The sequence below is a fragment of the Hyla sarda genome, unplaced genomic scaffold, assembly GCF_029499605.1.
Source record: "Hyla sarda isolate aHylSar1 unplaced genomic scaffold, aHylSar1.hap1 scaffold_360, whole genome shotgun sequence".
Lineage (NCBI taxonomy): Eukaryota > Metazoa > Chordata > Amphibia > Anura > Hylidae > Hyla > Hyla sarda.
This window is the reverse complement of record NW_026610373.1, coordinates 102,107-127,049: the sequence shown is the minus strand read 5'-3', so window position 1 is coordinate 127,049 and position 24,943 is coordinate 102,107. Positions and strand designations below refer to the sequence as shown.

Below are 24,943 nucleotides of genomic sequence, written 5' to 3'. Positions count from 1 at the left end.
ACGCAAAAGGTGACACAGTGAGACAAAAAGGAAATAAATAAGTGAATGTGTGCAGATATACTGCCCGGACATCCGGCCGGATCTATAAAAATTTCTCTGATCCTAGCCAGAAGGCCGGGAATCAAGAGGTGAGTGCCACAAGGTGAAGAGATTATGGTGCCCGTGCTTCAACTCAGTGAGCCTATTCTCCCAGTGAGTTTCGGCACCTCGGGGTCACCACTCCCCGAGGCACAAAAGTACCTCGGCTCTAGACCCTCTCAGCCTCATGGCGAGACCCGGAGGGAACAGGTCACATCGGGGCAGCCGTCGAGCTGATTCCTCAGAACCAGCCCCGGAAAGCCCTGGTACACCTGCATCCTCCATGCAGCACCCATCCCCACCAGCATGAAAACTGATAAGAACAGATACTACACTTGATCTTAGCCAAAAGGCCGAGAAGCGATAACCGTGAAAGGGGCGGGCCCAACAAGGTCCCCTTCATGGGCACTATCACTGCTTGCTGTCAGGGAGGCTGCCAGACAATTTTCCATGCACACTCTGGGCTGGGGGGCAGTCAACCACCAGTACACACAGCAGAACCTAAACCCATACCATTATTGCTAAGCAGCAAGACAGGGGCCCATTGCACTCCCACGGGGCCTTTTTAAATGCAATCCATAACCCGGATTTGCCAGGAACCCTTCTTACTCCTCCTACTTGCATGTGACACTGGGCTTAGGATCTGCATAGGAAACACACACACAAGCACACACCTACCTTTGTTGCCTGCAGATGCCTCCTTGGCTGTCCCCAAACGGTATCAAACCAACACCCACGGGAAGCTGTAAGCATAGAGGACATGCCTGCACCCCATTGGACTTACCTGTGTGGGTTAAATCCGGGTTATTTGACAACCTATGGCGGTGATGGTTCTGCTCAGGCAGAGCAGTGCTGATGCTCCTCATAAAGCTGTCGCTGCTGTGAAGGTTCTAGGTGACATCACAATCCCTATGGTTACATACACAACAAAGCTGGGTTGTTGTTGTTTACACTCTGCAAGGCCTGTGGAAGTGAGTGACATCATAGCACTGTAGTTCTGAGGGTTCTAGATGGATGCAACAATCTCCTGTTGCTTCTATGAAGGCCATAATAGACGACATCACCAAACAGCTCCATAGTCACATACACAGCAAAGGAGAGATGTTGTTTACACCTAGTGATGTCAGTGGTATTGAGTGACATCACAGCACAGTGCTAAGGCTCCTGGGCCTGGACACAGCAGCGGCTGCAATATCTCAACGGAGAATACGTTTATATATATGTGTGTGTGTGCGCGTATATATATATATATATATATATATATATATATATATATATATATATATTTCTCCGCCGAAATCACTTTTAAACCCATTTCCACCTTTTTTTCCCTTCTCTTCCTCTTACTTTTTTTTCACGTTTTTTTACGTTTTTCTCCTTTTCGCCTCTTTTCTGGGCGTATTATTCTTCTTTTTCTTCTTTTTTTTCGTCTAATGCATACCCCATCAGTGCAGCAATGCTTATTCAATACCGCCAGCAGATGGAGACACTGGGGGATAATTTTCTAAGGATTTATACTGATTTTTCCTGTCTGAATTTGTCGCACAGAAAGTTGCAGGCCAAATATGTGTGACATTTCTGCGACTTTAGCTTCTAGAGCATTTTTACAACATTATACATAGGTGCTGAATACATAAAAAGCGACTGTTCAGCGACAGACAAGTCGCATCGGCTGAAAGTAGGCCAGAATGTCAGTCCATGTTGGAGCAGGTTTAGATACAGTCTAAAGCATAGATCTCAAAGTCTGTGCACAGAATTTAGCAAGGGCCTCGCACCTTCTGATGCATCAGGCAGGTGCACTATAGCATAGCCTAACCCTCTGTACTTTGGTCTATATTGATGCGGGACATAGACAGCCAGCTGATGACCAATCCATTAGTGCAATGGATGGCTGGAAGCATTTGTCTTTGCCTTTGCAATACCACAGAAGCAATGCATGGTCAATGTACAGCAATGACACACCTGTGTGAACAGCCAGGAGACCCCCCCATGTTATGTTACATAGTTACATAGTTAGTACGGTCGAAAAAAGACATATGTCCATCAAGTTCAACCAGGGAATTAAGGGGTAGGGGTGTGGCGCGATATTGGGGAAGGGATGAGATTTTATATTTCTTCATAAGCATTAATCTTATTTTGTCAATTAGGAACATTCAGCACCCACCCGCTATCAAGGCAGCTGCCTATCATGTCATGCCCTACCTGCACAGGTGTGCTGGCTACTCAAATGATCCAATTAAGGAGGCCATTTAGTCAGCAGCAGCAGAAGTCCTGTGCCTGGACGCTCCAACAGCGGCCAGACACAAGCAGAAGCAGCAGAAGCAGCAGCAGCAGCACCACCTTTTGTTTTTTGGCTGCAGCAGCAGCAGCAGCAGCAAGGCCCACAGGGCTGGCTAGCTGGCTAGCCAGCAAGCAGGTAGCAATGAAAGTAGGAATCTTTCTTTTTAACCCTGTAAGGGGGTGGTGCACTGTACCCGAAGATACTGCCATATCGGGTCAATGCATAGGGCGACGGAAGCAAGCTTCGAAATCGGCCCCCGTTCTCAAAAATCCATTTAATATATGGTCCCCAGATAGGGGACGTATCAGATATTAAACTGATAAGAACAGATACTACACTTGATCTTAGCCAAAAGGCCGAGAAGCGATAACCGTGAAAGGGGCGGGCCCAACAAGGTCCCCTTCATGGGCACTATCACTGCTTGCTGTCAGGGAGGCTGCCAGACAATTTTCCATGCACACTCTGGGCTGGGGGGCAGTCAACCACCAGTACACACAGCAGAACCTAAACCCATACCATTATTGCTAAGCAGCAAGACAGGGGCCCATTGCACTCCCACGGGGCCTTTTTAAATGCAATCCATAACCCGGATTTGCCAGGAACCCTTCTTACTCCTCCTACTTGCATGTGACACTGGGCTTAGGATCTGCATAGGAAACACACACACAAGCACACACCTACCTTTGTTGCCTGCAGATGCCTCCTTGGCTGTCCCCAAACGGTATCAAACCAACACCCACGGGAAGCTGTAAGCATAGAGGACATGCCTGCACCCCATTGGACTTACCTGTGTGGGTTAAATCCGGGTTATTTGACAACCTATGGCGGTGATGGTTCTGCTCAGGCAGAGCAGTGCTGATGCTCCTCATAAAGCTGTCGCTGCTGTGAAGGTTCTAGGTGACATCACAATCCCTATGGTTACATACACAACAAAGCTGGGTTGTTGTTGTTTACACTCTGCAAGGCCTGTGGAAGTGAGTGACATCATAGCACTGTAGTTCTGAGGGTTCTAGATGGATGCAACAATCTCCTGTTGCTTCTATGAAGGCCATAATAGACGACATCACCAAACAGCTCCATAGTCACATACACAGCAAAGGAGAGATGTTGTTTACACCTAGTGATGTCAGTGGTATTGAGTGACATCACAGCACAGTGCTAAGGCTCCTGGGCCTGGACACAGCAGCGGCTGCAATATCTCAACGGAGAATACGTTTATATATATGTGTGTGTGTGCGCGTATATATATATATATATATATATATATATATATATATATATTTCTCCGCCGAAATCACTTTTAAACCCATTTCCACCTTTTTTTCCCTTCTCTTCCTCTTACTTTTTTTTCACGTTTTTTTACGTTTTTCTCCTTTTCGCCTCTTTTCTGGGCGTATTATTCTTCTTTTTCTTCTTTTTTTTCGTCTAATGCATACCCCATCAGTGCAGCAATGCTTATTCAATACCGCCAGCAGATGGAGACACTGGGGGATAATTTTCTAAGGATTTATACTGATTTTTCCTGTCTGAATTTGTCGCACAGAAAGTTGCAGGCCAAATATGTGTGACATTTCTGCGACTTTAGCTTCTAGAGCATTTTTACAACATTATACATAGGTGCTGAATACATAAAAAGCGACTGTTCAGCGACAGACAAGTCGCATCGGCTGAAAGTAGGCCAGAATGTCAGTCCATGTTGGAGCAGGTTTAGATACAGTCTAAAGCATAGATCTCAAAGTCTGTGCACAGAATTTAGCAAGGGCCTCGCACCTTCTGATGCATCAGGTAGGTGCACTATAGCATAGCCTAACCCTCTGTACTTTGGTCTATATTGATGCGGGACATAGACAGCCAGCTGATGACCAATCCATTAGTGCAATGGATGGCTGGAAGCATTTGTCTTTGCCTTTGCAATACCACAGAAGCAATGCATGGTCAATGTACAGCAATGACACACCTGTGTGAACAGCCAGGAGACCCCCCCATGTTATGTTACATAGTTACATAGTTAGTACGGTCGAAAAAAGACATATGTCCATCAAGTTCAACCAGGGAATTAAGGGGTAGGGGTGTGGCGCGATATTGGGGAAGGGATGAGATTTTATATTTCTTCATAAGCATTAATCTTATTTTGTCAATTAGGAACATTCAGCACCCACCCGCTATCAAGGCAGCTGCCTATCATGTCATGCCCTACCTGCACAGGTGTGCTGGCTACTCAAATGATCCAATTAAGGAGGCCATTTAGTCAGCAGCAGCAGAAGTCCTGTGCCTGGACGCTCCAACAGCGGCCAGACACAAGCAGAAGCAGCAGAAGCAGCAGCAGCAGCACCACCTTTTGTTTTTTGGCTGCAGCAGCAGCAGCAGCAGCAGCAAGGCCCACAGGGCTGGCTAGCTGGCTAGCCAGCAAGCAGGTAGCAATGAAAGTAGGAATCTTTCTTTTTAACCCTGTAAGGGGGTGGTGCACTGTACCCGAAGATACTGCCATATCGGGTCAATGCATAGGGCGACGGAAGCAAGCTTCGAAATCGGCCCCCGTTCTCAAAAATCCATTTAATATATGGTCCCCAGATAGGGGACGTATCAGATATTAAACTGATAAGAACAGATACTACACTTGATCTTAGCCAAAAGGCCGAGAAGCGATAACCGTGAAAGGGGCGGGCCCAACAAGGTCCCCTTCATGGGCACTATCACTGCTTGCTGTCAGGGAGGCTGCCAGACAATTTTCCATGCACACTCTGGGCTGGGGGGCAGTCAACCACCAGTACACACAGCAGAACCTAAACCCATACCATTATTGCTAAGCAGCAAGACAGGGGCCCATTGCACTCCCACGGGGCCTTTTTAAATGCAATCCATAACCCGGATTTGCCAGGAACCCTTCTTACTCCTCCTACTTGCATGTGACACTGGGCTTAGGATCTGCATAGGAAACACACACACAAGCACACACCTACCTTTGTTGCCTGCAGATGCCTCCTTGGCTGTCCCCAAACGGTATCAAACCAACACCCACGGGAAGCTGTAAGCATAGAGGACATGCCTGCACCCCATTGGACTTACCTGTGTGGGTTAAATCCGGGTTATTTGACAACCTATGGCGGTGATGGTTCTGCTCAGGCAGAGCAGTGCTGATGCTCCTCATAAAGCTGTCGCTGCTGTGAAGGTTCTAGGTGACATCACAATCCCTATGGTTACATACACAACAAAGCTGGGTTGTTGTTGTTTACACTCTGCAAGGCCTGTGGAAGTGAGTGACATCATAGCACTGTAGTTCTGAGGGTTCTAGATGGATGCAACAATCTCCTGTTGCTTCTATGAAGGCCATAATAGACGACATCACCAAACAGCTCCATAGTCACATACACAGCAAAGGAGAGATGTTGTTTACACCTAGTGATGTCAGTGGTATTGAGTGACATCACAGCACAGTGCTAAGGCTCCTGGGCCTGGACACAGCAGCGGCTGCAATATCTCAACGGAGAATACGTTTATATATATGTGTGTGTGCGCGTATATATATATATATATATATATATATATATTTCTCCGCCGAAATCACTTTTAAACCCATTTCCACCTTTTTTTCCCTTCTCTTCCTCTTACTTTTTTTTCACGTTTTTTTACGTTTTTCTCCTTTTCGCCTCTTTTCTGGGCGTATTATTCTTCTTTTTCTTCTTTTTTTTCGTCTAATGCATACCCCATCAGTGCAGCAATGCTTATTCAATACCGCCAGCAGATGGAGACACTGGGGGATAATTTTCTAAGGATTTATACTGATTTTTCCTGTCTGAATTTGTCGCACAGAAAGTTGCAGGCCAAATATGTGTGACATTTCTGCGACTTTAGCTTCTAGAGCATTTTTACAACATTATACATAGGTGCTGAATACATAAAAAGCGACTGTTCAGCGACAGACAAGTCGCATCGGCTGAAAGTAGGCCAGAATGTCAGTCCATGTTGGAGCAGGTTTAGATACAGTCTAAAGCATAGATCTCAAAGTCTGTGCACAGAATTTAGCAAGGGCCTCGCACCTTCTGATGCATCAGGTAGGTGCACTATAGCATAGCCTAACCCTCTGTACTTTGGTCTATATTGATGCGGGACATAGACAGCCAGCTGATGACCAATCCATTAGTGCAATGGATGGCTGGAAGCATTTGTCTTTGCCTTTGCAATACCACAGAAGCAATGCATGGTCAATGTACAGCAATGACACACCTGTGTGAACAGCCAGGAGACCCCCCCATGTTATGTTACATAGTTACATAGTTAGTACGGTCGAAAAAAGACATATGTCCATCAAGTTCAACCAGGGAATTAAGGGGTAGGGGTGTGGCGCGATATTGGGGAAGGGATGAGATTTTATATTTCTTCATAAGCATTAATCTTATTTTGTCAATTAGGAACATTCAGCACCCACCCGCTATCAAGGCAGCTGCCTATCATGTCATGCCCTACCTGCACAGGTGTGCTGGCTACTCAAATGATCCAATTAAGGAGGCCATTTAGTCAGCAGCAGCAGAAGTCCTGTGCCTGGACGCTCCAACAGCGGCCAGACACAAGCAGAAGCAGCAGAAGCAGCAGCAGCAGCACCACCTTTTGTTTTTTGGCTGCAGCAGCAGCAGCAGCAGCAGCAAGGCCCACAGGGCTGGCTAGCTGGCTAGCCAGCAAGCAGGTAGCAATGAAAGTAGGAATCTTTCTTTTTAACCCTGTAAGGGGGTGGTGCACTGTACCCGAAGATACTGCCATATCGGGTCAATGCATAGGGCGACGGAAGCAAGCTTCGAAATCGGCCCCCGTTCTCAAAAATCCATTTAATATATGGTCCCCAGATAGGGGACGTATCAGATATTAAACTGATAAGAACAGATTTTTTTTTTTTTTTTTTTTTTTTTTTTTAAACCCTCAGATAAGGGATGAAAGTACTCAAAACAATACTTTCAAAACTGGCATTACAAACTTTCTGTAACACACAACCCTCTCATCATCGGGAACTTTATTTATAATCAAAAACAGACAAAATTACAAGTACATGAAAAACATCAAGATAAATCAACAGAATGAATCCATTTTTTCGTTTTCCAAATACCCTCCGCATCAATCCCACCCCTCCTAGCATCCCACAAATAACACAAATAAAGCTTTCCTAACACCATCCTCACACTATTATTTACACTTATTTCCTTTCTCAAAAACAAATAAACATTCCGAACATCCCATAAGACTTCTTTAATACACGACAACAATAACCACAACACTCTTTCATTCTGACCACCACTCACACATAATCCAAACATCATCATTTCATAATACAAAAATTCCACACCTGTTAATTCCTTGCACAAAGGCCCAAGTTTTCTCACAACCTCACGAGCATACTTACAATTCCAAAAAAGATGAATAACACTTTCAAAACCATTACAATTCTCCCTAGGACACACATCACATCTCACCAAACCCCTTGCTTTCTGAAACTCTCTCACTGGCAACACCCCATGCAAACTTTGCCATACAATCTCCTTTTGCTTATTAGACATACCATCCATCCTCACTTTCTTCCAAACTTTTTCCACATCCGCTCCTCTCACAGAATTAATATTACATACAACCTCTTTACTCTCAATCATTTTCATCACCAAACGTTTATTCTTCAAAACACTCACCTCTTCTTCTATCAACTCAAATTTCTCCAAAAACCTCACAACCCACTCATACCATTTAGGAACCTCAAAAGCAATAGGCCTATTCAAATCCCTCTCACACCACTTCAACCTGACAAAAAATCTACCAGCCAGAAATCTTGTCATACAGGACACCTTTCTATCACTCCCAATAATAGCTAAAATAAAAACTAAAATATTCACTCCAAAGTACACCTCCAAATTTGGAAAACTCATACCACCCTTCTTCCAATTTTTCACCACTATTTCTCTCCTCAACCTCTCAACTTTAGAACCCCAAAAAAAGACAAACAGAACCCTGTTCAAGCTCCTCAAACCCATATAATGGGGAGGAAAAATCATAGCAACATACAGAAAAATTGGTAACACAACACTTTTAATAACTACAATCTTCCCAATGAAGGAAAGACTTCTCAAACTCCAATAATTTAGACGCAACTCCACCTTCTTTTTCGCCTCCTCCCAACTCTCTTTCCCATCCAAATCGTCACTAAACTTAATCCCCAACACTTTAATAGACCCCTCCACAACATTCACCCCAACATCTCTACTTAATCTACTCTCACCAAAACACTTACATTCACTCTTTAACCAATTAACCTTAAAAGCAGATGCACCACAAAAAATAGACACTAAAAGTTTCACCCTCCTCACAGCGGACTCAGAATCACACAGGACACATACATCATCCATATAAGCATTAACTTTAAACTCCCTTCCATCACTACCAGGAATGCGTACACCTCTCACTATCTTATCCCTCCTAATCATACATACCAGAGGCTCAATAGCACATATAAATGCCACTGGTGATAAAGGACACCCCTGCCTAACCCCTGAGAACACATTCACTCTTCTCCCCACACATCCATTAACAAGCATCCTACTATATATTTTATCATACAAACTCCTAACTCTCCACACAAAGTCACTCGGAAAACCCATACGCAACAACACCCTGAACAAGAAACTATGAGACAGCCTATCATACGCTTTTTCAAAATCTAATGACAACAAACACACATCTTGCTTCCTACTCTTACAATCCCACAAACAATCTCTCAACAAACACAAACTCTCCTGTATACGACGTCCAGGCACAGCACAAAACTGATCATCACCCACCACGCTTTCAACAACATCTCTCATCCGATTGGCAATAATTTTCGCATAGATCTTATAATCACAATTAAGTAATGTAATTGGACGCCAATTCTTTAAACTTTTTAAATCCCCTTTTTTCGGAATCAGCACAACCACACCCCCACGCATACTCTCCGCAACCTCCATATTCTCCCACATAAACTGACACACTTCAACTACATCCTTCCCCACCACATTCCATAACAACCGATAAAATTCCACAGGCAAACCATCCTCACCTGGAGTCTTATTTGCTGACATTTTCTGCACTACATCCCAAACTTCCTCACTTGATATACCACGCATAACAAAAGCCTGCTCAGCCTCTCCAAGTTTCCTTTCCAACACACTCAATACCTCATTCTCCAAATTCTCATCCCTCCACTTCTCTCCATACAATTCTTCATAAAAAACTGCAACTTCCTCACTCACACCATCACCAGACACAACACTACCATCCTCTTTCACAATCACATCAATAACCGGCTTTTTTGAAAAAACTTTTTTGAAAAAATAACGTGAACATTTTTCATCATGTTCCCTCTTATCTAATTTAGCTCTATACATAATACTCCTCCCTTTCTCCAACACAAACTCATTAATGTCCCTTTTAACACTCACAATTTCATTCTGAACATCCACACCACAGTCTCTCAATCTATACAAAAAGGATAGACGGGCATTTAACTTAACATATTGTTCCCTCTTAATAGCAGCAATTTTATAACCAAAAGACCTAAAAAAGGATTTTGTTTTCTTTTTAACCCATTCCCACCACAAAATAATGTTATCAAACTCACTTTTCCTTTCACGCCATTTTTTATATATGCATTCATACTGGTCTCTCACATCCACACTATCTAAATGTTTAATATTCATCTTCCACAAACCTCTCCCATACACAGCATTCTGACCCACATCAATCTCACACAGCAAAGACTCATGGTCCGAATAACAAACAGACCTCTGTCTGTAACTTAATGCATTAACATTCTCAGACAAAAAACAATAATCTAACTTAGAGTGAACATTCCCCCTATCTGCATGATAAGTGCATAAATTAGGACTAACTTTGCATAAATCCTGAATATCTTTAAACCTAAAATCTGAAACTAACTCAAATAATTTTCTTCCTGATATATCAAATGCTTTCTTACATAAGTCCACATTCATATCTCCAACTAAAATAATAGGTATTTTACCTTGAACATAAAATTTTAATTTCTCAAACAAATTTTTTCTTTCATTTTTGCATGCAGAAGCATACACATTTATAACACGAAACATAATACCTTTATAACATAAATTAACAGAAATACACCTACCAGGCTCAATAACTAAATAACTTTCAACAGAAATTTCAGGTGATTTAATTAAAACACCCACACCATCATTCTTATTCACTGAACTCCCAGACCACACACACCGACCATACACCCATTCATCCTGACTTACTGCGAACTCAATACCACATTCCTGCAAACAGAAAATTGAAGCATTCTCTTGTGCTAAAAAACTTAAAATAGCAGCTCTCCTAGCCTTATTTTTAAATACTCTCACATTTTGAGAACAAATAATAATGCTCATAACTATATACAAACACAAAGCAGGTATAACATAACCATTAGAAAATAGGTGATTCACTACCTGATATCATTTGCATATCAAGTCCCGGCAAACCTATTGAGAACACATAGTAAAACACAAAGCAGGTATAACAAAGTCATTAGAAAACAGGTGCTTCACCACCTGATAACATTTCATATCAAGTCCCGGCATATCTATTCACCACTTTCAGCAGTCTCCATAATGTCCGTTTCCAGCACTTCAAATGTGTTCCTGGTTTCTGGCGCCAAATTCGTACTCTCCTCACCACGTCTTTTTTTGGCGGACTTCCCACCATGCACCAGCTTGAAGCCATCATTATTTTCATCCTGGACATTATGTTTCCCACCACCCTCCCTGTTACACAAACTAGTCTCTCCAGAGGACTGAAACTCCTCTATGTTAGCAGGATCAGAGGGATGAACAGATTCAGCTGTGTGAACAGGGCTCTGCACTCCCTCAATCACCTCCTCCAGCTTCCTAAAGGCATCAGCCACAGCAACTTGTACATCCACAGGTTTCTGAGGAATAACTTTCAGTTTTTGAGGGGCCAACTTCCTCACAATTTCCGCCCCTCTTGCAGCACTTGCATAGCTTGGTCTTTTTGTACCAGGACAGTCTTTATAAACATGCCCTTCCTCACGGCACAGGTCACATTTTTTTGTGTTGGGGCAACTCCCCGCATGGTGACCAGTACCATTACAGTTCCGGCACACCTGTCCCTTAAGGCAGCTCTCTTTCACGTGGCCAAAAGAAAAACAATTGCGGCAATAATAAGGCTGTCCAGCATAGGATAAATATCCCCTATGTCCAGCAACTGAAAAACTAGCTGGGGGATGTTTAAAGCCACCAACACAACTGGGATCCACTTTCAGTTTCACAACAAATTTATATTTGCAATTAAAGATTCCCAGTACATTGGTCTGTTTTTCACCTCCACGCACAGAGTCACAATATTGGCGCAGAAAACTTTCAATTATAGCCACATCCGTGAAAGGGTTATAAACATGCACAAGGACAGTTTTTTCTTGAAACCCAAACAAAGGAGTAATCTTCACTCCCTCCATCATGGGGTCCTTGCTGAAATTTCTCAAACGTTCATAAACATCAAGGCACCTACCTTCCTGCTCAAAGGTGACCTCATAAGAACCCTTGCGAGGAGCCTCATTAACGCTGAATATTTCTGACTTGTCCACTCCAAGCTTCAGCATGATGATGTCCCGAACCAGGTAAACAACATTGTTCTTCACAGCACTTCCGGGATCCACCTCCAAACGAATGGTATTCTTCAGACCAGCCATCTCTCCAGGCAGAACTGTCGGCACGAAACCACAGAAAGAGAATCCCTTCCAGCAAACTGGGTAAACCCAGAGATCGCACCCTCAGGCGAGACCAAGGCAACTGCACTTGATCTTAGCCAAAAGGCAGAGAAGCGATAACCGTGAAAGGGGCGGGCCCAACAAGGTCCCCTTCATGGGCACTATCACTGCTTGCTGTCAGGGAGGCTGCCAGACAATTTTCCATGCACACTCTGGGCTGGGGGGCAGTCAACCACCAGTACACACAGCAGAACCTAAACCCATACCATTATTGCTAAGCAGCAAGACAGGGGCCCATTGCACTCCCACGGGGCCTTTTTAAATGCAATCCATAACCCGGATTTGCCAGGAACCCTTCTTACTCCTCCTACTTGCATGTGACACTGGGCTTAGGATCTGCATAGGAAACACACACACAAGCACACACCTACCTTTGTTGCCTGCAGATGCCTCCTTGGCTGTCCCCAAACGGTATCAAACCAACACCCACGGGAAGCTGTAAGCATAGAGGACATGCCTGCACCCCATTGGACTTACCTGTGTGGGTTAAATCCGGGTTATTTGACAACCTATGGCGGTGATGGTTCTGCTCAGGCAGAGCAGTGCTGATGCTCCTCATAAAGCTGTCGCTGCTGTGAAGGTTCTAGGTGACATCACAATCCCTATGGTTACATACACAACAAAGCTGGGTTGTTGTTGTTTACACTCTGCAAGGCCTGTGGAAGTGAGTGACATCATAGCACTGTAGTTCTGAGGGTTCTAGATGGATGCAACAATCTCCTGTTGCTTCTATGAAGGCCATAATAGACGACATCACCAAACAGCTCCATAGTCACATACACAGCAAAGGAGAGATGTTGTTTACACCTAGTGATGTCAGTGGTATTGAGTGACATCACAGCACAGTGCTAAGGCTCCTGGGCCTGGACACAGCAGCGGCTGCAATATCTCAACGGAGAATACGTTTATATATATGTGTGTGTGTGCGCGTATATATATATATATATATATATATATATATATATATATATTTCTCCGCCGAAATCACTTTTAAACCCATTTCCACCTTTTTTTCCCTTCTCTTCCTCTTACTTTTTTTTCACGTTTTTTTACGTTTTTCTCCTTTTCGCCTCTTTTCTGGGCGTATTATTCTTCTTTTTCTTCTTTTTTTTCGTCTAATGCATACCCCATCAGTGCAGCAATGCTTATTCAATACCGCCAGCAGATGGAGACACTGGGGGATAATTTTCTAAGGATTTATACTGATTTTTCCTGTCTGAATTTGTCGCACAGAAAGTTGCAGGCCAAATATGTGTGACATTTCTGCGACTTTAGCTTCTAGAGCATTTTTACAACATTATACATAGGTGCTGAATACATAAAAAGCGACTGTTCAGCGACAGACAAGTCGCATCGGCTGAAAGTAGGCCAGAATGTCAGTCCATGTTGGAGCAGGTTTAGATACAGTCTAAAGCATAGATCTCAAAGTCTGTGCACAGAATTTAGCAAGGGCCTCGCACCTTCTGATGCATCAGGTAGGTGCACTATAGCATAGCCTAACCCTCTGTACTTTGGTCTATATTGATGCGGGACATAGACAGCCAGCTGATGACCAATCCATTAGTGCAATGGATGGCTGGAAGCATTTGTCTTTGCCTTTGCAATACCACAGAAGCAATGCATGGTCAATGTACAGCAATGACACACCTGTGTGAACAGCCAGGAGACCCCCCCATGTTATGTTACATAGTTACATAGTTAGTACGGTCGAAAAAAGACATATGTCCATCAAGTTCAACCAGGGAATTAAGGGGTAGGGGTGTGGCGCGATATTGGGGAAGGGATGAGATTTTATATTTCTTCATAAGCATTAATCTTATTTTGTCAATTAGGAACATTCAGCACCCACCCGCTATCAAGGCAGCTGCCTATCATGTCATGCCCTACCTGCACAGGTGTGCTGGCTACTCAAATGATCCAATTAAGGAGGCCATTTAGTCAGCAGCAGCAGAAGTCCTGTGCCTGGACGCTCCAACAGCGGCCAGACACAAGCAGAAGCAGCAGAAGCAGCAGCAGCACCACCTTTTGTTTTTTGGCTGCAGCAGCAGCAGCAGCAGCAGCAAGGCCCACAGGGCTGGCTAGCTGGCTAGCCAGCAAGCAGGTAGCAATGAAAGTAGGAATCTTTCTTTTTAACCCTGTAAGGGGGTGGTGCACTGTACCCGAAGATACTGCCATATCGGGTCAATGCATAGGGCGACGGAAGCAAGCTTCGAAATCGGCCCCCGTTCTCAAAAATCCATTTAATATATGGTCCCCAGATAGGGGACGTATCAGATATTAAACTGATAAGAACAGATTTTTTTTTTTTTTTTTTTTTTTTTTCCTCAGTTACAGACTATTGTTCAAGCGATCATCAGGTCACCTACCAAAACTCATCACTTCTAAACAAAAGTCTGAAAAAACATCATGCGGAAAAATATCTCAATAAGAAAACTATAAGAGAAGCACAAATTCAAAACCTTGATCAGGATACTTACAACTTTCTCCATTCCTTGTATCTCCAAATCTTTTCAGCCTCTTCCTCTCCCATTCTCTTCTTGTCAAATAGAAAAATAATAAACAACCTTCCAAAAAAAAGTCTCTTCAACTCCCTTGGAGAAATACACACATTTTTAAAAACAAGCAGGTTTCTAGAATCCCATAAAACTTCTTTAAAAACAGAAAATACAATCCAGCTTTCACGTGTGTCCTCTCTCCTGCTAAAATCCTGACCAATAAAAATCTTCTCAAAATTAAAATCAACATATCCCGTGATTGCAGAAAAAAACCTCTGTAGAAGCATAAAAAATTCTCTTGCATAAAAACAGTTCCAAAATAAGTGCACTGTATCCTCCCTGCCTCCACAACCCTCTCTTGGACATTTCTCGCTCACTCTTATTCCTCGTCCATTCAGGAAAGCTCTGGTTGGGAGGCAGCCATGAAAAGTCATCCAGTTTACATCTCTCTGTCTATTCGATAATCCTCTAACATTAAAAAGATTCCAGATCTTCACAGACTGAGCAGTAGTGCAGAATGGTACTTCATATAATCTCTCATTTTTTCTTATTTCATTTTCAATTTTCTTTTTCTCAGGTTTTCCCAGGGAACTTAAACCAAATTGATCACTGAAAGACCTGAGAACCACATAGAAGGTAGGTATAACTTGCGCTATTGGTCTCCTCAGATCCTTCTCACACCAGCCCCATTTGGAAAACAACCATCCTGCCAAATACCTGCTCATGTCTGCCACCCAATTATTGCACTGAGACACTTTATAAATTAAAAGAAAGTAATGAGTCTTTAAAAACAGATTAATATCCGGGAAATTATATCCGCCTTTCTTCACGCTCTTCATCACTTCCTCCCTCTTCATCTTTTCCATCTTTGAACCCCAGAAAAAAATAAACAACTTCCTTGTCATCCTTCTGGTCCATAATTTGCCGGGTGGGAAAACCATTGCAGTATATAATAGTAGTGGCAAAATTACTGCCTTTAAAATCAGAACTTTACCTTTAAGGGACAAGTTTCTCAATTTCCAAAAAGATAATTTCTTCTCTATCTTCTCCTCCAACTTCTCATAACTTTTCCCTCCTTTTAGATTTTTTTCAAAAACAACCCCTAACACTTCAATATCTTCCTTCTCATTCACGCCATCCACCACCACTTTTCCTTGCTTTCCAAAATTACTCAATTGGCACTTCCCCCAATTGACTTTCATACCAGCAATACAACAAAAAATCTTTACATGCAAATTCACTCTATTAAGATCAGCTTGGGAAGTGCAAGTAAAAACCACATCATCCATGTAACTTAAAACCTTCAAATTCCTTCCATTACTTCCCGGGATAAAAACACCACTCACACATTTGTCCTTCTGTACATTTTTGAGCAAGGGCTCAATGACACAAATGAATAAAATTGGGGAGAGTGGGCATCCCTGTCGTACTCCTGATAAAATATTAAAACCCGGCCCCACATGTCCATTGACTAAAATCTGACTTGTTGCCCCATAATAAAAACTTTTAATCACAAACAGTAGCTTCTCAGGAATACCCATATGCTTTAAAACCATAAACATAAAATCATGAGCAACTCTGTCATAAGCTTTTTCAAAATCAATGGATTCCACAAAAAGTGCATTCTTATTAAAATTACTATAATAAATAGAGTCTCTTAAAACTAATAAATTATCAGTTATTCTCCTATTTGGCACTGCACAAACTTGGTATTCTCCAACAAGGTGCTCAACTATGTCACTCATCCTGTTCGCCACAATCTTTGCAATGATCTTATAATCTGTATTCAATAATGTGATCGGCCTCCAGTTTTTCAAATCTCTTTCATCACCTTTCTTATGTATCAAGGTAATAACTCCTTTCTTCATAGACTCCGCTAAAATACCTGAGTTAAAAACATATTGCACCACCCGTGTAAAATCTTGCTTTAAAATATGCCAAAAAACTGAATAAAACTCAAAGGGGAGGCCATCACAGCCCGGTGTCTTCCCTTTCGCTGTCTTGTCCAGAGCCTGCTTGATCTCCCCTTCACAAACTTCCTCAATTAAAAATGCACTTTTTCCTTCAGGGACATTATTCTCTAAAATATTACAATAATCATTCATCTCCGTCTCACTGGCTCTGCTCTTATTACTAAAAAGTGTTTCATAAAATCTGCCAATCTCCTTCACCATCTCATCACCAACAACTTCCCCTGTAGGAGTTAAAACAGACTTAAAAACACCCCTAGCATTAAAACATTTTTTAAAGAAATATCTTGTACATTGTTCATTTTCCTCCAAATGTTGAACTTTGGATTTAAAAACAATATTTCTACCTCTTTCCAACAACCTGTTCTTCATCTCAATTTTCACCTTCTCAATTTCCTCCTCCACCTCCACACCAACATGTTTAAACTTAAAGAGAGTTTCTAAACGTGAGATAAGCCTTTCATAACCCCTCCTCTTTTCTTGTGCCCTCCTTATGCAAATGAACTTAAAATACTTAGCAAACTCACTTTTTGCCCAATCTCACCAAGCTAAAACATTACTAAAAACAGATTGTTTAGAAGTACAAGATAAAAAAAAATCTTTAAAACCGGACATTACTTCTTCATCTTCTAATAGACTTACATTTAATTTCCAGAGCCCTCTACCAAAATGAAAGGACTCTGCAATACTTATTTCTGCCGACACCATCTTATGATCTGAGAAAGTTGACATCATTTGATTGCACCGGACCACCTTAATCCCCTCAGAGACAAGAATGTAATCAATCCGGGATTTACAGCGGCCACTATCTGATATATAGGTGTATCTTTCATCAGTGCTAACCATCAGTCCCACATCAGAATAATGTAAGTCTTGTATAATTTGGTTTAAAACATTTGAAGTAATATCAGTTCTAACCTTAGCAGAGCTCTCACGATCATTGACGGATCTAATGCAGTTAAAATCACCAACAATAATAGTACCATCACGACCAGGAATAAAAAGTTTAAGAGACTCTAAAAATAACACACGTGCCTGTTTTTCTGCTGGCGCATATACATTAAAAACTCTCATTCTCTGGCCTAAAAACTCAAAATTTAAAACCATACAACGACCTGGTACTAAAACTTGGCAATTTAAAACTTTAATGTCCCTGTTACACAATAAAATCCCCACACCTTCATTTTTATTCTCTGTGCATGTAGACCAAAAAGACTGCCCTCTCTTCCATTCATCTACATAAGGTGCAGACTTAATTGCACACTCCTGTAAACAAAATATATCTCCCTTCACATTCTCCAAAAAATCAAAAACTGCTGCTCTTCTGATGGTTGTTCCTATACTCCGAACATTAAGAGTAGCCACAACCAATGCCATTAAAAAGGAAAGAAGGCAATCCATTTTCTTAACATCCATTTTAACTAGAAGTTAGTATTCTGACCTTCAACCTTCCTTAGCAGCATCCCATAGCAATCAGGCGACCCCACTTGAGAGTCCCTGTCCATCATTTTCTCACCTCCATACACAGGATCCGTCTGATCCCCTGACCAACTCCCTTTCTTACACCTTTTACTTTTACCTTGAAAGCCTCCATTTGCATCTTCATCTTCATCTTCCCCCTCCTCCTCCTCCTTCTCCTCCTCTTCAGATGTTACATTCTCCTCCCCACTAATCACCCTCTGCCCAGGTGTTAGGGATCTCTCACTCTCATTCTCCTGAAACTCCATCCCCTCCTCCTCCCCCACCACTGGGTTTGGGCATTCAAAATCCTCAATTGTTTCTTCACATGGGGGAACCTCCCTACACACAGTCTCCACACTCTCCACCACTTTCTCTTTTTTCCCTTTACGTGCTTTCTTCTTACTGACCTCAGTAAACTCTTCACCAACACCAGTCTCCTCACAATGCACACCAGTGGAGTCACCCTCCTCCCCTTTTCCAGATTTTTCCTGAGTATTCATGTGCTGCACTGTCACACCTGCTGCACTCCCTTTTACAGAGTTCTCGTCAATCACCTGAGTCACCTCAGCATTCACACCAAAAACACGTGGAAATGGCCTTTCACCTCTTTCCTCTCTTCTATTTCCTGCTGCGTCAGCATAGCTCATTTTCTTTCTATACCATAAGCTGCATCCTCTAGCCAAATGCTCCTCACTACCACAGATATCACACGTTTTCTTCTCAGTACATTCACCCGAGTTGTGACCTGATTTCCCACAATTCCTGCAGCATACTCCTTGCTCAGGGCAAGACTCCTGTACATGTCCATAAGCGTGACAACGTCTACAGTACTGCAACTGTCCTTCATAAAAACAAAAACCTCTTTCTCCTCCAATAGAAAATACCTGTGGTATACTCTTCCTTCCCTCTTCCATTCCTTCGTCCTTTTTAAATTTTACAACAAATTTCCTTTTACAATTAAAGTACCCATGTCTGTTCTTGAGTCTTCCAAGAAATTTAACTTCATCACAATATCGGTACAAAAAATTGGTCACCATCTCATCCGAAACCTTCGGGTTGTACATATGGACTATAACAACCTTAGACATATTCATGAATAATGGCTCCACTTTCACCTTACTCATTATAGCTGGCTCATTCCTCCTCTTCATCACTTCTAAGTCCATGTAGACCCTCTGGCAAACCTCAGAATCATAAAAGGTTATATCGTAAATCCCTTGCCTAGGGAAGTCTTGCATAGCGATTACATGCCATACCTGAAGGTACTGGAGCTTGCGAAGAATCTCCAGCACAACTTGATCCAATCCAATCGTCCCCCGGTGTTCGCCAGGAACGTAAATCCGCACCGTATCCTCGAGTCCTCGATCCGCTCATTTTTGCAGGTTAAGATACCCACTATCGCAACCCAGTAACAATCCAGGGCCCCCCGCAAAAGAGGGCCCCGATCACCACCCCTTCCGACTCCTACCCTGCCCGGTAAACCGCACAGGATCGAAGCCAAAAGGCCGAGAAGCGATAACCGTGAAAGGGGCGGGCCCAACAAGGTCCCCTTCATGGGCACTATCACTGCTTGCTGTCAGGGAGGCTGCCAGACAATTTTCCATGCACACTCTGGGCTGGGGGGCAGTCAACCACCAGTACACACAGCAGAACCTAAACCCATACCATTATTGCTAAGCAGCAAGACAGGGGCCCATTGCACTCCCACGGGGCCTTTTTAAATGCAATCCATAACCCGGATTTGCCAGGAACCCTTCTTACTCCTCCTACTTGCATGTGACACTGGGCTTAGGATCTGCATAGGAAACACACACACAAGCACACACCTACCTTTGTTGCCTGCAGATGCCTCCTTGGCTGTCCCCAAACGGTATCAAACCAACACCCACGGGAAGCTGTAAGCATAGAGGACATGCCTGCACCCCATTGGACTTACCTGTGTGGGTTAAATCCGGGTTATTTGACAACCTATGGCGGTGATGGTTCTGCTCAGGCAGAGCAGTGCTGATGCTCCTCATAAAGCTGTCGCTGCTGTGAAGGTTCTAGGTGACATCACAATCCCTATGGTTACATACACAACAAAGCTGGGTTGTTGTTGTTTACACTCTGCAAGGCCTGTGGAAGTGAGTGACATCATAGCACTGTAGTTCTGAGGGTTCTAGATGGATGCAACAATCTCCTGTTGCTTCTATGAAGGCCATAATAGACGACATCACCAAACAGCTCCATAGTCACATACACAGCAAAGGAGAGATGTTGTTTACACCTAGTGATGTCAGTGGTATTGAGTGACATCACAGCACAGTGCTAAGGCTCCTGGGCCTGGACACAGCAGCGGCTGCAATATCTCAACGGAGAATACGTTTATATATATGTGTGTGTGTGCGCGTATATATATATATATATATATATATATATATATATATATATATATATTTCTCCGCCGAAATCACTTTTAAACCCATTTCCACCTTTTTTTCCCTTCTCTTCCTCTTACTTTTTTTTCACGTTTTTTTACGTTTTTCTCCTTTTCGCCTCTTTTCTGGGCGTATTATTCTTCTTTTTCTTCTTTTTTTTCGTCTAATGCATACCCCATCAGTGCAGCAATGCTTATTCAATACCGCCAGCAGATGGAGACACTGGGGGATAATTTTCTAAGGATTTATACTGATTTTTCCTGTCTGAATTTGTTGCACAGAAAGTTGCAGGCCAAATATGTGTGACATTTCTGCGACTTTAGCTTCTAGAGCATTTTTACAACATTATACATAGGTGCTGAATACATAAAAAGCGACTGTTCAGCGACAGACAAGTCGCATCGGCTGAAAGTAGGCCAGAATGTCAGTCCATGTTGGAGCAGGTTTAGATACAGTCTAAAGCATAGATCTCAAAGTCTGTGCACAGAATTTAGCAAGGGCCTCGCACCTTCTGATGCATCAGGTAGGTGCACTATAGCATAGCCTAACCCTCTGTACTTTGGTCTATATTGATGCGGGACATAGACAGCCAGCTGATGACCAATCCATTAGTGCAATGGATGGCTGGAAGCATTTGTCTTTGCCTTTGCAATACCACAGAAGCAATGCATGGTCAATGTACAGCAATGACACACCTGTGTGAACAGCCAGGAGACCCCCCCATGTTATGTTACATAGTTACATAGTTAGTACGGTCGAAAAAAGACATATGTCCATCAAGTTCAACCAGGGAATTAAGGGGTAGGGGTGTGGCGCGATATTGGGGAAGGGATGAGATTTTATATTTCTTCATAAGCATTAATCTTATTTTGTCAATTAGGAACATTCAGCACCCACCCGCTATCAAGGCAGCTGCCTATCATGTCATGCCCTACCTGCACAGGTGTGCTGGCTACTCAAATGATCCAATTAAGGAGGCCATTTAGTCAGCAGCAGCAGAAGTCCTGTGCCTGGACGCTCCAACAGCGGCCAGACACAAGCAGAAGCAGCAGAAGCAGCAGCAGCAGCACCACCTTTTGTTTTTTGGCTGCAGCAGCAGCAGCAGCAGCAGCAGCAGCAGCAAGGCCCACAGGGCTGGCTAGCTGGCTAGCCAGCAAGCAGGTAGCAATGAAAGTAGGAATCTTTCTTTTTAACCCTGTAAGGGGGTGGTGCACTGTACCCGAAGATACTGCCATATCGGGTCAATGCATAGGGCGACGGAAGCAAGCTTCGAAATCGGCCCCCGTTCTCAAAAATCCATTTAATATATGGTCCCCAGATAGGGGACGTATCAGATATTAAACTGATAAGAACAGATTTTTTTTTTTTTTTTTTTTTTCCTCAGTTACAGACTATTGTTTGAACGATCATCAGGTCTCCTACCAGGACTCGTCACTTAAAACAATGTCTGAAAAAACATCATGCGGAAAGACAAAAAAAAGGGAACCGAGGGTCAAGAACTTAAAACCAAAAGGTAAAAGCTGAAGGAAAACAAAAACATTTAAAAAACAAAACATAAACTGGTCAGACTTACAGTTTCCACCATTGGGTATATTTCCAGATCTTTTCAGCATTGTCTTCTCCCATTCTCTTCTTATCTAATAAATATGCAATAAAAAGTCTTCCGAGCAACAACCTCCTACATTCACTTGGAGAAATGGAAACATTTTTAAAAACAAGCAAATTCCTGGAGTCCCATAAAACTTCTTTAAAAACAGAAAAAATTATCCAAGTAACACGTGCATCATTCTTCATGTTAAAGTCCTGACCGATAAAAATTTTCTCAAAAGTAAAATCATTAAAACCCATAAGTGCAATAAAAAATCTTGTTAAAAGCCTAAAAACTTCCTTGGCATAAAAACAGTCCCACCACAAATGTACAATATCTTCTTTACCTCCACAACCCTCTCTTGGACACTGTTCACTCACTCTTATTCCTCTTCCTCTTAAAAACACTCGAGTTGGGAGGCAACCATGGTAAGACATCCATACCACATCTTTTTGTCTATTTGATAAACCAAAGGAATTAAAAAGGCTCCAAATATTAACTGACTGTGCAATATTACAGAATGGTACTTCATTAAATTTTTCACTCTTTCTCAACTCATATTCTATTTTCTTCTTTTCAGGTTTCCCCAAGGAGCTCAAATTAAACTGATCATTGAAAGACCGAAGAACCACATAAAAGGTAGGTATAATCAGCGCCATTGGTTTCCTCAGATCCCTCTCACACCAGCCCCACTTAGAAAACAACCATCCTGCTAAATATTTACACATATCAGCTGTTTTACTATTGCACTGGATCGTCTTGAAAATTAAAAGAAAATAGTGTAACTTTAAAAACAAATCAATATTTGGAAAGTCATATCCACCATTCTTTACAGTACTCATTACCTTCTCTCTTTTCATTTTTCCCATTTTGGATCCCCAAAAGAAAACAAAAAGTCTTCTTGTTGTCTTCCTCATCCAAAGCTTACCAGGTGGAAAAACCATCGCAGTATATAAAAGTAAAGGTAAAATCACAGTCTTAATAACAAGTACTTTCCCTTTAAGGGATAAACTCCTCAATTTCCAAAAATTCAATTTCTTTTCAATTTTACTGTCCAGCTTGTTGTAAGTCTCTCTCCCTTTAAGATTCTTTTCAAAAATGACCCCTAAAACTTCCACATTCTCCTTTATCTCTACTCCATCCACCAACACATCTTCGCATTTCCCAAAATTCACCAAATGACATTTGCCCCAGTTTACACACATTCCGGCCACACAGCAAAAAATTTGAATATGCAAATTCACTCTATTCAAATCTGCTTTTGAAGTACATGTAAACACAACATCATCCATGTAGCTTAAAACCTTAAGATCACTCCCACCACTGCCAGGTATAAAAACTCCTTTAACACATTTGTCTTTCTGAACATTCTTTAACAAGGCCTCTATTACACAGATGAAAAGGATTGGGGAGAGTGGGCAACCCTGCCGAACCCCTGATAAAATCTTAAAAGCAGGACCAACATGGCCATTCATTAAAACTTGTCCAGTAACACCATTATATAACCCTTTAATAACATGTAATAACTTCATTGGGATCCCCATATGTTTTAGGGCCGTAAACATAAATTTGTGTGCGACTTTATCATAGGCCTTCTCGAAATCCACTGACTCGACAAAAAGAGGCACCTTATTAAAATTACAATAATAAATAATATCCCTTAAAATCAATAAATTATCAGTAATTCTTCTCCCGGGTACAGCACATACTTGGTAATTATCTACCATATGGCCAATAATATTCCTAAGCCTGTTTGCAACAATTTTAGCAATAATTTTATAGTCACTGTTTAACAATGAAATTGGTCTCCAATTTTTTATATCACGTTCGTCACCTTTCTTATGTATTAGTGTGATAATTCCCTTCTTCATTGAATCAGCTAAAATCCCAAACTTAAAAACATATTGCACAACCCGAGTAAAAACATCTTTTAAAAGAGGCCAAAATACAACATAAAACTCAGCTGGAAGGCCGTCACTACCAGGGGTTTTACCTTTTGCCATTCCATTCAGCGCCATTCTAATTTCATTTTCACTAACATCTTCCACCAAAAAAACTTTCTCCTCATCTGGAATTTGATCCTCTAAAATGTTACAGTAGTCTTCCATTTCATTAATAGCAGCTTTACTTTCATTACTAAAAAGTGTTTCATAAAATTTACAAACCTCCTCCTCCATCTCCCTACCAACCACCTCACCACTTGAGGTTAAAACTGACTTAAAGACCCCCTTTGGCTTAAAACACTTTTTAAAAAAATATCGACTACATTGTTCATTCTCCTCCAAATGTTGCACCTTAGCCCTGTAAACAATATTCCTTCCTCTTTCCTTCAACCTTGTCTTCATCTCTTCCTTAATTTCACAAATTTCAGCATCCACCTCTAGACCAGCGTTCTTAAACTTAAAGAGAGTCTCCAACTGTGAAACTAAAGTCTCATCTCTCCGCCTCTTCTCCTGTGCTCTCTTAATGCAAACAGACTTAAAATAACCAGCAAAGTTCACTTTAGCCCAATCCCACCAGTCTAAAATATTTTTAAAACAGTCTTGTTTAGCAGCACAGGATAAAAATATATTTTTAAAACCTGCCATTACCTCCTCTTCTTCAAGTAAACTCACATTCAACTTCCAGAGTCCCCTACCAAAGGCAATGGACTCTGAGATGCTTATTTCAGCAGATAAAATTTTATGATCTGAGAAAATCGACATCATCTGATTACACCGGGCCACCTTCATCCCTTCAGACACAAAAATATAATCTATTCGGGATTTACAGTGACCACTATCCGATACATATGTATATCTATCATCAGTGTCAATCATCAGTCCAGCATCTATATAGT

At 42.1% G+C, this 24,943-nt stretch overlaps 3 non-coding genes and 3 pseudogenes across 3 annotated transcripts; all 6 read right to left on the bottom strand.

Annotated features, from left to right (window-relative positions):
* Positions 1–283: 283 nt before the first annotated feature.
* On the bottom strand, positions 284–443 carry LOC130331984 (U2 spliceosomal RNA; annotated as a pseudogene).
* A 2,093-nt stretch (positions 444–2,536) lies between these two features.
* On the bottom strand, positions 2,537–2,727 carry LOC130332028 (U2 spliceosomal RNA). The gene has a single exon (XR_008874792.1). It is a non-coding gene; the product is annotated as a U2 spliceosomal RNA (small nuclear RNA).
* A 2,088-nt stretch (positions 2,728–4,815) lies between these two features.
* LOC130332027 (U2 spliceosomal RNA) lies at positions 4,816–5,006 on the bottom strand. Its single transcript, XR_008874791.1, has one exon. It is a non-coding gene; the product is annotated as a U2 spliceosomal RNA (small nuclear RNA).
* Positions 5,007–7,082: 2,076 nt separating this feature from the next.
* On the bottom strand, positions 7,083–7,283 carry LOC130331962 (U2 spliceosomal RNA; annotated as a pseudogene).
* Positions 7,284–14,316: 7,033 nt separating this feature from the next.
* Positions 14,317–14,524, bottom strand: LOC130331964 (U2 spliceosomal RNA; annotated as a pseudogene).
* Positions 14,525–21,719: 7,195 nt separating this feature from the next.
* On the bottom strand, positions 21,720–21,911 carry LOC130331974 (U2 spliceosomal RNA). The gene has a single exon (XR_008874751.1). It is a non-coding gene; the product is annotated as a U2 spliceosomal RNA (small nuclear RNA).
* Positions 21,912–24,943: the final 3,032 nt, after the last annotated feature.